The 13,802-nt window shown below is 38.9% G+C and overlaps 1 protein-coding gene across 5 annotated transcripts in view; it reads left to right on the top strand.

Moving 5' to 3' along the window:
• TBL1XR1 (TBL1X/Y related 1) overlaps nt 1-13,802 on the top strand; it is a 110,576-nt gene that overhangs the window by 62,732 nt on the left and 34,042 nt on the right. For 3 of the 5 annotated variants that reach the window (XM_051782286.1, XM_051782283.1, XM_051782284.1), the window contains exon 3: nt 9,066-9,133. The exons of the other annotated variants lie outside the window; for them this stretch is intronic. The gene's annotated coding sequence lies outside the window, so the exon portion shown is untranslated. The remainder of the gene's footprint in view (nt 1-9,065; nt 9,134-13,802) is intronic. 5 annotated transcript variants of the gene reach the window in all.

Genomic DNA, 13,802 nt, shown 5'->3' with positions numbered 1-13,802 from the left:
CTGACATGTCGCTCAAAACTCAAAGTAGGTTGTACTATAAATATAGTCTCTTGTTTTGCAATTGACATTTTGCTAGTGGGTGGCTAATTTGAAGGGAAATAGACCAGTGATCTAATATTAATAACTAATTAATAGTTATGTGGGTATTTTAAGTCTATTTTTCTGCTTATTTATAGGCATATATTATTCATCTATGCTGTGTATCCTTCTTTGTATGTTTAATTCTGAAACTTTTGCTTCAATAATATTCAGGCTTATGTGCCTTTGCAATCAAAAGCTTGAAAGGAAAGTTGGTGTATTCTTCAAAACCACTTTTTGAGGATGACAATTTCAAAGTAATGATGCCTCTTGAAGCAATACCTAACAGGAAAGCCAGCGATGCATTGCCTACATCTCACCTTCATCTGTGAGTCCTAAATCAGCATCAGTACTGTATGTTTTCCTGTGTATAAAGTAGAACATAGGGGCAGTTTTTAGGCCTCCATTGAAAGTGTGTAGTTCATGGGCAAACTGAAGAAGAATAAAATAAGAAGGGGCATCTCACAAGAAGCCTTATCCTGTGGGATCAGAGTAAAACATGCATTCAAGTGCACATCGCTTCTCAAAGCATACGTGTTACTATACCAAAGAGATGTCATGTTTTAATTTGCTCTGATGGGGCAAACTTCTGTGCAGGTTTGTATCTCTTGTGCCTATTTCCTTTGCCTCCTGTCCTTTCTCTCACACTTGCAATCGTCTGTAAATTAATAAGTGTGCTATACTTGTCCTTTTAATGAATTCTTAATTGAATTGATAATAAAGCAGGAAGACTATGTGAGAGATGCGTTATACTTTGTATATGCTTGATATTTTTAGATCCGTTTTGTCACATATGCAAACATTTTTAAATGCATTCCATCAAACTCTGTAGAACAGTGCTGTGATACCCCAGGCTGTAACTGCTGCAGAATTCGTGTGTGTTGCCTTTGCATCTTGTCCCTCTTGTGTAACTTTGCTGTGAGCACTCAACTCACAGGGAACAAAAAATGTTTCCCCACTATCTGTAGAGTTTACATTACTCATTTAGCTGCTGTCCTAGGAGGTTTAAGTTCTGTCCTAGAAAGCATTTACTATTGTTAGATTAAAATGTGACTTCTGTTACTTGTGGAGTGCACTTGTTAGTGGAAGTACCATGGTCCCTTTGACCACGTGCTGCATCTTCTGCATAAAGGTCTTCTCAGCATTTGTTACAAGTGTGAGGAAAAGCCCATATTAGTACCAAATGTCTGACAACAAGCAGATGTAGTGTTTTGCCTTTTAATACCCTGCACTTCGGGGGGTGGGGGTTTGCATGCAGCTGTTTGCGTGTTGGAAGGCACAGTTATTGATGATAGAGGAAGCACAGTGTGGTACTTGGAGCTTTCACAGCCAAATTGACAACTGCCAGCACCCTTCCAAAGGTGTTGAGCTTTTGTGTTTGGTCTCCACAAAGCTGTGTCTCTGCATGTTTTTCAGTGTAGCTCGTGGAGTCATCGTCGTGAAACAAACAATTCCAGATAGACAGACTCCTTGAAGGAAAGCTTCTTACTCCCCATTTTCTTGCAGATATCCAGAGATTTCAATTTCAAAGCAGGTTGGTTTATTTGTGAGGCTTTTTTTGGGTTCTTTTTCCTGGCTCTTATGTACTGTGTTGTACCCAGGACATCTCTGGGCAGAGAACCAACTCAAGACAACTTGTGTCACTGGTGCAGTGAGCTTCAGCTGGAGAAGCTGATGCCGTGTTTTGGGCATCACTTGGGACCCACACCATTTCAAGAAGTGCTCGAGGTTCAGTTGTCCATTGATAAAGTGCAGCTGGTAGTGTTTGTCCAGTTCACAGTGGTCTGAGGAAGAGCTGACACTGCTGACACACTCGCCAGCACTGGTGGTGAGAGTTGTGTATGAAGGCAGATAACGAGGCCCATGTTTAAACTCTACAGGACACATGAAGTGTGATTTCCGTAATTTCTCTTGTTTCATGGTTAGTTTGAGCCATGTTGGAAGTGACTATCAGGAGGTTGTTTTGAAGTTTTTGTTCCTGTGTATTTTTCTGTCTTTTTTTGCATGACAGTTCATGTTTTTGTTTTCAGTTCCCTGTGACTGAGGGAATCTTTTGTCTATGCATGTGCTTATTGTAAGTAGCCTCATGTGTAACATAGTCCAGTTGCTTCTCTTGTAATAATGAGAACCCACTGCAAGATTCATTCTTAATCTGCCAAGGTGTTTAGGCAAATTTTAAGATTCTCTAGTAATAAAAAAAAATCCCTAAATACATTGAAAATTTACAGAAATTTGCTTGTATTTCAAATGTTGACATTGTGGTGTTGGGTCACAGATTGGACTCTGATCTCAGGTCTTTTCCAACCTAAGTGATTCTGTGATTCTGCAGCAACTTCACTGCTTTCTCCTCTGCTAAGAAGTGTGTCTGCATCTGTCAATCCTGTTTGTCCTTCTAATATTTACTTGCTAATCTTTCGTATCAAAAATAATAAACCATATTTGTCAAAGTACTAATACAGCAGGTCACAACACTTTAAACATCTTAAAAATTACCTGTATGCCAATACAGAGGAAGTATCTGTCAAACACTGGAAATATGAAGCAATGATTCCTGTACCAAGTTCTTGTGTCTTGAGCTGCTGCTGATCTACCAATAAATTCAAGGAACTTCAGCTGCCCTGTGAAGGATTGAGAGCAAGGGCAATAGACAGTTCATGTGTTGGAAGTTCATGAGTTACTTCCACAACTACGTGAGTTTTGAAATACAGCATGTTTTTAATGGCTGGGAACCCTGTTTGTTTCGGATGTCTAGACATGGAATATATTCTTCCAGCTGAATGGATTTTTGACCTTCTATATTCAAGTTTGTCGTATGTTCCATAAGTATCTCTGTATGTGCTGCTCTGATATTTATAGGTCTTGAGACAGTGTTTTCCTACTCAAACACGTAACTTTCTGAGTAGCACCACAAATTAGTGTCCTTTTGCAAACATATTTTATTTTCTCTCTCATATTATTAAAGGCCCATTGAGTCTGAAAATTAAGTAATGTAACTTTCCACATATTATGCTTTTTCAGCATAATTGGAAGATGTTTTGGATTACTGTCTTTAGGCCTGTGCAGCCAAGAACCCAATTATAGGCATGGTTAGAACGCACTAGCGTGCGTTAGTCTGATTATAACAAGATTCCAATAATGTAAAATTGCTGCACGACAAATTAGTTTGTATAGATTTTGACAGTTGTTGCCTTTAACAAACTAAATTATTAAGCAATACACAGCTGCAAGGCTTCTAAAATTGAAGAAAAATAGACTCTTATTTCCTTGTCAAAGTCTTTTCCGTGGACAGGACCGCGGGTGTGAATAAGTCTGGTTTGAGTTGTTCAGTTGACTTTGTGAATCCATCTGTCCCAAGATGATTTTGTCTCTGTAAGCAGATGATAGACAGATTACAAGAGCTATGTTAAAGACTTTTTCAGGCACCTTCTTTTTGCCGTGAGTCCTGACAAGTGCACTCACAGTCTTTTGGGCTACCACTTAGTAAACTAAGTTTTGGGAGGTTTTATTGTAATTTATGAATAAATGGTGACTAGATTAATGCTACCTGTTTATTTTCACTACAAACCTGAGCCAAGAATTTACCTTGACTCTCCTGGGAGAGTGCAAGAGTTGTTGGTGTGGTAACTCCATATACTGATTGAATTGCATCTCTGAAATCCAAGAACCTGTCGTTCCCTCTAGTAAGGTGTTACTACAACGCTATAAAATAAAGCAAAATCTACTACATTCCAGCAATCAGGTTATTCAATCAGTAGCTTTATTACACTTTCCTGTCCTGAGCTGTGTTCCAACTGCAGGTTTTGAGACCCACCGTGGCTGCCCAGTGACGTTTGTATCTATGTTGGCGAATCTCTCTTTTAGTGATGTGGACTTTAATTAGATATGACATAATTATGATACAAACCTGCTTTCTGTCCGGTTTAGGACCAAGCCCTACTATTTTTACATACATTTCCAAGTAAATTAAAGCCCAGTTTTGGGGGTGTGCTCCATCCCAAAGTGTACTGTTTGATATCTGTTCAAAGGAACTGGGACTCCAGCAAAACACAGTCACTACCCAGCAGTTTGGCTCTTTCCTCCTCACAGTTCAAGAGCAGCAAGGGCAGACCTGATTTCTGAGTGTCCTTGGCTGCTGTCGCTTGTGGTGTTTTAGCTCTTGCACTTTTCTCCTGGGAGAACACGATGGCACTGACTTAATGGGGGTAAATGGAAAGATGAAGGCTGCTCGTTTTCTGCACGTGGAGAAGGGTGAACCTCTGGTCATGAATTCAGAGGCAGGCATGAACTATGCAGCAGCCTTCTGCTCTGGGAATGGTGACAGTGATGCTGGCTGATGGCATAAAATAAGCTGCTAGAGGGTGTATGGAATGGTGGGGGGGGGGATAAGAAAAATATATTAATTTACCAAAATCTAAAATGGCAAAATAGAGGGTTTTCAGGAATGAGAAAACGACAAGCCAGCTTTACAATGCTTTTGAGTGGCTTACACTTTGAAGGCTGCTTTTTAAGGAAAAAGAGATGCAAGCTCCAGAGATCATTTTTAATGAGTCTGTGAAGTAGTGCCTGTAGCATTTGCATCACCAGTCATGAAACAGCACTAGAGGAGGCAACCTTTAGCAAATAAAATGCTTCTGCCTTCCAGTTTGGTAAAAATGATTCCTGTGTTTGATTTTTTTTTTTTTCCCACTAAGCATATACTTACAAAACTTAAATACTTTTAGCCAAGTAGTGTGAATTATGATCAGGACAAAGGATTGGAATATCTGTCTCTAAAATAGAAAGAATGAGAATTTCAGCATCTTGTTTCCAAAATAGTCGCACATACTTCTTGCTTCCTTGAAGTGCCCTTGGCAGTCAGTCAACCATAAGACTTTTTGAGCTCCATTGATGTACTCTGAAAATATCCTCTGCACTTAAATCGTTAAGAGGATGAATTATGGAAATGACAGGGGATAAGGAAGAGAAGAATAGATGCACATTCACTTGGGGCATTGCCTTAAGGCTGGTGTCATTTGTTGGTTGGATGGTCTTTGAAATAGAGGCATTAGAGGGAATGAGTTGTAGCGAGCAGATCAGATATCTCATCTATAGTCATCATACAGAAAGGAAACAACATCAAATACTGTTAACAGGTGGTCTGGTGGGGAAGACAGCAGTAAACAATACTTCCTAAAAGTAGATAATTTCTCTCTCTGTGATGGGCCATATTCAATTTATAAAATGCCCATCAGTACTGTTTATGACCACGTAATTTACTTTTTTTCTTGTTTTCCCTAACTAAACATGGTTTAAAATCAAACCAAGCAAAAACGCCAGACAGTCGTTAAAACAAAGCTATTTGTTTGTTTGTTGAAAACCAATTTTGGGAGTATTTTTGTGGATTTTTTGGGTGTTTAATTTAAAAATTGGGACCTAAGAAGTCCCCATCTAATAGCAATAAGGATTTCGGTGACAAGAGGTGGAAGAGAAGAACATCTAATAGAAGTTGCTGCCCAAAGCTTGGGAGGGTTGCAAACAAAGCTGTCATTGGAAGAAATTAAGTCCGTCTGGTGTGGATAGCTATATCCTTTAATTCAGAGAAGTACTGGACACATTTTCCCTGTGTTTCTTTCTGTCAGCAAAATGAAAAAGGTTGTGGAAAAAACCCCACCCATGAAATGGGTGAATGGGCTCCGTGCTGATCGAGGAGCACGCTCTAGTGGCAGGTTAATCCAGCATGGCCTTCTCAGGTTCCCATCCTCCACCTTCACTCATATTAATCAGCCACTTCAGGAAAGAGAGTGACATTTTCACAGGATCCTTTAAATTTTACCATTTGTGTTGCTGTCCTTTGCCAAAACAAGTGCAGTGTGTTTACATGCGGCATCATCGCGTGTATTGATGGTAGTGAGATGAAACTCCTGCTCTGTAATTAATTTTGCAGTGGGGAAGTAATGTCTATTTTTGCATATGGTTTTTAAATGCATAGATATTTTAAGCTGCAGTGGGAAAGATTTCATGCTCACGATGCAGAAATTCTTATGGAGTGTGAGCAGTTTAGTAACAGATACAGTTGTTAAGCCTGCCTGTTAGCATCAGAGAAAATGTTTGGTTCTCAAAATCATGCACATTTTTGCAGTGTTTTCTGTTCTTGTCCTCCCCCTGAGGCTGGTAAATCTCTTAGGCCTTTCCCTCCTGCTCATCTCTTTTTTTTTTTTTTTTTTTTAAACTATGATGAGACTTTAGTTTTGCAGTCTGATTCTCATCAGATTCCCTAAAACAAATGTAGATAGTCATCTTGGAAGAAAAATAAAAGACTGAGCATGTAACTATGAAGCAATTCACATCTGAAGAGTGAGGATATAGTAAGGGAAATTATGCCCTGTGATTATAGGTGAGCACCGTGGAATGTGCTTCATTTCATCACATCGCTTGGTAGGAATATAATTAAATTCAAAGTTTTTATCCTACATCCTTCACTGTATGTGAAGCTTTTTTTGCTACAAATTCTGCTCATGTCACTAACATAGATTAAAAAAAAAAAGAACATGTTCTCTTTATGTAGTGTGCTTCTGCCACACATGCAATGGCTTTTACTCATATGTTGACTTGAAACAGGTTAAAAAGGTTTTCAGGATAAATATAGTTTAGGGGATTCTCTGATAGTCACATTATGTTCTGTAAGTGCCTGCAGAAGTAGCTGACTGTTGGAACCATCTGAAAAATTACTTTTGTCCCTTAGTTGTTCTTAAAAGCCCCGATAAGTTGGGCCATGCATTTAATTCTTGCTATGCACCTCAGCCCTCTCCATCCCATGGCAAATGAGTTAACTGTGAGCAGCTTTGCTGCTGGAGGTTAATACAGTGGTGAATTTCTGGTCTTCTGTGTTGTGTTTTTTGTGTGCTCTCTGGGGAATTGTGGAGAGGAAAGGAATTCCTCTTACAGCAGCTTCTGTTGAGGGTGTGGTGGTACCCTGCCCTCCTTTAGGGCCTCTGGATTCTTTCTCCTGTTTGGCATCATTTTGGGGGGAATTTTGGTTATTTACTTGAAACAGAGTTTCTTCCAAATGAATGAAAAGTACTTAATGTAAACATAAAGTGTACAAAGTTCAAACCATGGAAGTGTTGAAACTTACTGCTTCGTCTTGTTTGTTCAGCCAGGAGGATCAACATCCCCTTTTAATGACCTTTTGCACTTAGAGTTAAAATTTTATAAGTGTTTTAAACTTTGCTTCTGATTATTTTTTCCAAATTAAATTTTAGCAGTACAGTTGGTATATACAGTTAGGTTCATGGAAATGATCAAAGCAGTACATGATTGCCTAGCAGAGGATTAAAATTACATTAATATGGGGTCAGGACCTTTTCAGTTATCTTGTGAACTACTGTCAGTAAGTGTTACAGAGAGGACCAGGATACTTTTCCAATCCAGGGTGGTGGTACTGGAATGTTTTTCTCGGAAATGTAGTGATGAATAAACTGACTTTATTCTGAGTGCACTGGTGATCTCACAGTGATGCTTTGTAGCATCTATTTCTGACTCCTCTGCAACAGTGTATTTATGTCTTCTTGTTCTGAAAAGTAGAACTGTTGATATGTAGATGTGAATTAAATATTAATTAAATGCTGCCATCCCTGTACATGGAATAGTGTAGTGCCATCAGTGCATGTGGCATTCTCCCATCTCTCACCCAGAGCTCTTCCCGTGGCTTGGTGACAAATGTCCACTTGGCTGTTGGAGGTTTTGCTGGAGGGAGGGAGAGAGAAGTTTACTTGAATCTCTTGGGAATTTAAACATGGAAAATGATTGCAGACCTAAATACCCTGTGATTCCTCAATCAGAAAAGGAAAACAACATTTTTAAGTCTTATTCAGCTTAGCAACAGACTAAATAGCTGAGGGTTTCTTAGAGGTCAGTGGTTACTTTTAGGATGATGGAAAGTCTGAAATGCTACATCCTGTTTAAGGCATGTGTTGCCTTCCTTGGTTTTAATCCTTGTTTTAAGGAGGTGTTTGGGAAGTTTCGGTATTATTTGTAATGTATTTCATGAGCCTTTGTAGCTCGAGTTTAGTATTTAGAAAATTGCTTGTTGCTTTTCAGATCCTCTTCCATTTGAGGCAGGGTTTTATCTTTTTTACTATTGAGTATGTCCTGCTTCAAACAGCATTACTTTTGATATATGGATTCTTTTCTTGTGGTGCCCAGACAGTGTTCCTCTGCTTCTGCCTTCAAACCTTTTCTTGTTAATCCCTTAGTTTACATAAGATCACTCTAATGATTTAATCTGTAATGAGTATTGGTGGTGGGAATCACTGTGTTACACAAATATAGGATCAGTAATTATTCTGATCACAGGTGCATAATGTACTTGTAGGGAGTGTTTTAAGTTTTGAAGTTGCCTGTAGAAATTAACTTCATGAGGGTATTTTAAGGATTATTTCATATAATGTGCTCTTTTTATTTTTTTGGTGTTAAATTCAGCTCAAAAATGATGACTTTTGAAAACAAATTTTTTTTGTTTGTTTGTTTGATCATGGCCTTATGTTTCCTAATTTTTATCTTGCTATTGAATCATTTTAGTTGTATGTATTGGCTAACGCTGCAATAAACTTCTGCATCAATACTTACCCATTTGTAAACTTTAATTTGGATTCTTATAAAGTTCCCCTTTGTCAGTGTGGGCAGACAAAAAGAACAGAAGTTCCTTTGAAGCTAATGCTCTGTTCTGAGGTGGGGTTTTGCTTTCAGCTAACACAGTGACAAGAGAATAGAGTTGAAACTGTGCCTGTAATTTGTTTTTTAAATAAATTTCATGTAAATAATCAAAAGATGGTCTTTAATTTTTGTTTGTTTATTTTCTTAACTAAGCATATATTGTTATCAGTAGGAAACTGAATGTTGTTGTAATTCTTTCAGTAAAAAGACTGGTAGAAAAATAGCTTTTATCCTTTTTTCATCCTTTAAAATAAACATTGATAGAAACTATCATAATATGGTTTGTGTTACAGGTGGTGTAATACCAAGGGCTGTACTGCTGCCACATCACAATTTTGTGGGGTTTCAGAGAGTAGTTCTGGTAAGGACACTCAATGATTTATCTATTTATTTGTCATACAAGTGGACTGATAGTTTGGTACAATTTAGTATTACGTTCACTTACAGTATTTGTTAGGTATTGGTTTCTGCAGTTCACTAAATCCTTACATTTAAGTGTTCTTTTATTCAATGGTCTTTATTAACAGCTCCTTTTGGAACTGTTAGTGTCTCATGTGTAAATCCATATTCATTTTGTTGAGAATTATTATGATATAACACATCAATTCACAGCATGGAAATATTAATAAATAGAGCTTTTGTCAAAACACACCGTAAAAACTGTTTTGTCTCCTGGAAATGGGGAGTCACTATTGCTTTGGTGTGTATCAGTTTTTAAAAAACGGTGGAAAGTTACTGTATTTTGGTTATAGTATGCTTTTTTCAAGTGCTGAAGTCTTGTCACCCTAAAGGAAAATACAAGTATGTGGTTCAGAGGGCAAATATTCAGACCATGTGGTATTACTTGTCTCTTCTTAAGTGTACTGCACAGTCACAATTTTGCAATCATTTTCTTTAAATGCATGTAACTACACTCCCTCTATAATTTTTTTATTTTGGATGCTTTCTTTAAACATATTTTCTTCTCTCTTCTCCATGGCTGGGGTTACAAGGGAGCTGAGATTACCTTTACTTCTTCTCAGAAAGGGAAAATTCATTCTGCACCAGTCCACCAGCAGCCATGCTCAAGTATTGTGCAAGAGCACAACTGAGCATTTGTTCTTTCAGCAGGAGATAACTGATACCACATTTGTATCTGTAGAATTTTTAATATCTACTGTAATTTAACAAATGTCTTGTGGGTGTAGCAGATGTCTTTTCTCCCCCCCTCTTCTCTCGCCTCCCCCCCCATTTTTTTGGTTTTAATTCACGTTCCCTTAAAGTTTTTGGCAAACTCTCTTTGTGTGCTGTCTTAGGTCTATAGAGGGCATTCAAAGACAGAGGGAATTTGTTTTTAAAAAACCTTATCTTGCAAGTAGACCCCACAAGGTAGAGAAAAGGGTATTGCTGATGTTTTCTGTGGCCTTGCAGGGTAATGTTGTATTGGCTCTGCTCCAGCACATCACTTAAGCAATTGCAGTCAATGGGACCAGAATACATTTAAATATTCTTCTGGATTGATCTGTATCTATGTATACTTTCTAAAAATGAGGTGGGATACCATGAGAACTTCTCAATGGGATTCCGTGGTCAAACTAAAAAACAAGCTCCAGGTCTTTCTGTGCTGGAGATATTGGGGAGGGGGTGGGCCTTGCTTGAGAAATCTCTAGAGGCTGGTGAATTAAGGAAGCAGAAGAGTACTGGAAGTTGTGAGTGAGTAGGTGTGAAGACTGAAGCCATTTCCCCTTCTGTTGTTGCATTAGATTGGTTTATCTAAAATAGTTGGGCATGGTACTGTTCACACTGTATGATTTCCAGCCCTGTAAGTGCATAATGCCTTGAGCATGCACTATTCATGCATGTAGGCTTACATTAGAGTTTGTTAGTCTTGGAGTGAAAGAAAATGGGCTTTCAGATTTATATGGGAGAAATGGCATTAGGAAGTTTTGAGTAGCTTCACTCAAGAATGTTAAATGGCAATTCTGCAAAGTAAAAACATCACAGCTTTATAAATATTTTAAGAAAAGAAAGATGATGGGAGCTCCTTGGAGTCTGAGAAATACTGAAAATTTTTCAAAATGTTGTGAGCAATTTGTGCAGTACTTATTAAAGTATAATGTCATCTGGAGAAGTCATGGACTTCTTCCTCTCTATCATCTCTTTATTTTCAAATAATGCTCCCATTACTGGAAATGGGTGAGCAGAATTTTTCATGCATAGAATCTGTTATTCCAGTGTTTGAGGTAAGGTAAAGACAACCGAAGACAGTGGGTTTCTTTTTCTGAAAGACTGTCCTATCTAATTTGTTTAACTCTGAGCTAGCAGAAGTAGTTACTGTGATTGCTTAATTCTGCAAAAGACAGAGTAGAGGTCACTTGTGGGACAAGCTGAAGATCATTTCAGTGCAGCTGCCTGTGTAATAGTGGCCTGCAGTTACAAGACATGGTGTATTTCCATTTCTGCTGATGTTTTAGCTTGACTAAGCAAAACTGTTCTCTCTACACAAAGCTATGATTGTGTTTTCCAACCACATCAGTAGAGGACTCAGTTTAATTCAAAATAGCACCTTCTAATGGAGAGAGGTCCTTATTGGACACATGATATATCGTCACGTTTTGAATAGTTTACTGCAGAGGGGACTAATTAAAAAATTAGTGAGAACAGATGTCTAATGTTGGCCTAAGCAGTCAGAAAGAAGAGGAAATGTCCTGGGTTTGAACTTTTTATCTTAATTGGATCCCTTGTGACTTTCAACCCATTTGATAAGAGTTTCTTCAGTAGACTCTCCTGCTTCTACTGTTCAAAGCCAACAGCTTTAAATTTTAATGTTTATGTGTGGGTATAGGCACTCACACAAGTCTTTGCATACAGTTTGGAAGGACGATTCCTTCACTAAACAAAAACTTTATATACCACAGGCTGCTTTTTTATCTCCCATGTGCTGTACAGAAAAGCAAAACACTGTTCTTTTAAGCTGCATTTTAGTATATTTTTTGAATCCTTTTACATGTTCTTCTACAGATGTGTTCAGGCTCCTTTTATTAGTCAGACCCTCTGTAAAGTGCCAAATTAGCAAGAGGAACATTTGGTACACTGCTTTAGTCTTAAAGATCAACAGTGCAATTGCTTCTAGAGATACAGGTGATACAGGTGACTTTGCAATGTGTAGGAGCTGTCTGGGGCTGTGTTATGGCAGGCATGTTCATGGAATCTCTGGGAATTTTTCCTTTGCAGCAGTATAAATATGCCTCTAGACTTAAGCGCTGATGAAGTACCAGAACTTGGCATTCATTCAAAGTTGTCCTTGGTCTAGGATAATTTGAGTTAGGTAAAATATTCCATTTTCTACAGGCAAGGAAAGAAGCTTGTTTTTATTTTTCAGGGCATACTGTAAAAGAAAAAACTGCTCTTGATGATTCAGATATTGGAATAGTTCCCAGGAAAAAAAAAAAAAAGAAAGGGTATACTTCAGGGTATGGAAAATCTAGTCGAGGATGATGACAGTATTGCATGTCTTTTCCATGTTTTCTAGGCATATCACCTCAGCATATATGCTATTCTTAACATTCTGCCAAAAGACCCTTGATACAGCTTCATTTAGAGAAAAAAATAAGCAGATGTTGAAGGCAGAAGGGGGACCAGCTTAATGTCTAGACAACCTTTGGAGGCATGAGTGAGTTATTCATCAAATACATATGCTCGAAGGGAAAAACCAAAACTGTTTCTCATTGAACTTTGGGCATAGCTGATATAGATGGAGACATTCTCTGCCAAAATACATAGCACTAATGCCTAGACAGTATAGTTTTTGCTCATGACAACTTCCACAGTCAGATTTGGGGTGTGGTACAGAGTAGGATGTAGAGATGCAGAGATTGAATGCCTGCACCGAAGGTGGTTACTGCAGGAGAAACTTAAAATTGTATAAATTAAGGAAAGAGATGCTTGCAGGCTTGGAAAACAATCTGTCCCTTTTTGCAGAGTTACTGGGGGCAGGGTGTTTTTCTTGGAACTACCCATGTCCTGTGTGAGGGTCTCATGGCTGCAGCTCAACGTGTTGTGCAGTTGAGTGTCCAGTCTCACAGGGGGCTCTGGGCTGAGCAAGTCACTGCACTACCTCTCTCTTGTTCTTTCTTTGTCACCTCGCTGTCTCTTGTCACTGCACTGCCTCTCTCATTTTTTGTTTGTCACCTCCCTGTCTCCTGTCACAGCACTGCCTCTCCCTCGATCTTTGGTTATCACCTCGCTGCCTCCCAGACCACATGTGACAGCCCTGAGAGACCAACGGTGATGGAATGGTGGCCCAGGAATGCCCAGTGTTTTATTTCATAACAGTAAAGCAGTACTCTGCCCTCCTGACTTGCCCCAGGAGCCCTTATAACCCACCTCTGGGCTGCCTCAGGCACACACTCCTCCTTCCCCGCTGCCTCGGCCAGTGCTGCAGCTCTTGGGTTGCTTGGGTTGCTGTTGCTTTATTTCTCTGTTACTTCATGGTAGGTCACACCTGTACTGCAGGTTAGTACGTAGTGCAGTGCAAGAAAAATGGGAATTTTACATTGGTCTCACATTTCTGTTACTTTTGGTTGTAAATAGAAAACAGGATAAGTAGGATGATGGTGCTGTGTCACACCAAGTGAATCACTGCGTGCTGTCTGCAGCTGCACTCGGTCCTGCTCAGGAGTGGCCGTGCCCAGTGTCCAGAGCAGGGCTCAGATCATGGGTATTAAACTCCTACTGTAATATTTGATTTAAGTTTCACAGATAAGAGCAGCTTTGCCTCTTTTGAATACCAAAAGTAGTGTTTGTCAGACAGTGTTTGTTTCTTAATTTGTTTCATGTTTTTTTTAAGAGATGTGTCTTGGTGTTAGGAAGCCAGAAGAGGCAAGTACTTCACATCCCGTTCTTCATTAGAAATAATTCTGATAAGACTTCTAAGTCATCTAAGTGCTTCTGGAAAATTTAGCTACCTAATTTCAAGGTTCACCTGGAATTAAATCTGAGGTGCCAAAGTAAATACAGTTAGTTTCTGATCCACTTCAGTGGTCCTTTTC

Source organism: Manacus candei, unplaced genomic scaffold, assembly GCF_025592945.1.
Source record: "Manacus candei isolate 608988 ecotype Guabito, Panama unplaced genomic scaffold, ASM2559294v1 h1tg000015l, whole genome shotgun sequence".
Classification (NCBI taxonomy): domain Eukaryota; kingdom Metazoa; phylum Chordata; class Aves; order Passeriformes; family Pipridae; genus Manacus; species Manacus candei.
The sequence above is the reverse complement of the archived record's forward strand: the minus strand, read 5'-3'. Positions and strand labels throughout refer to the sequence as shown.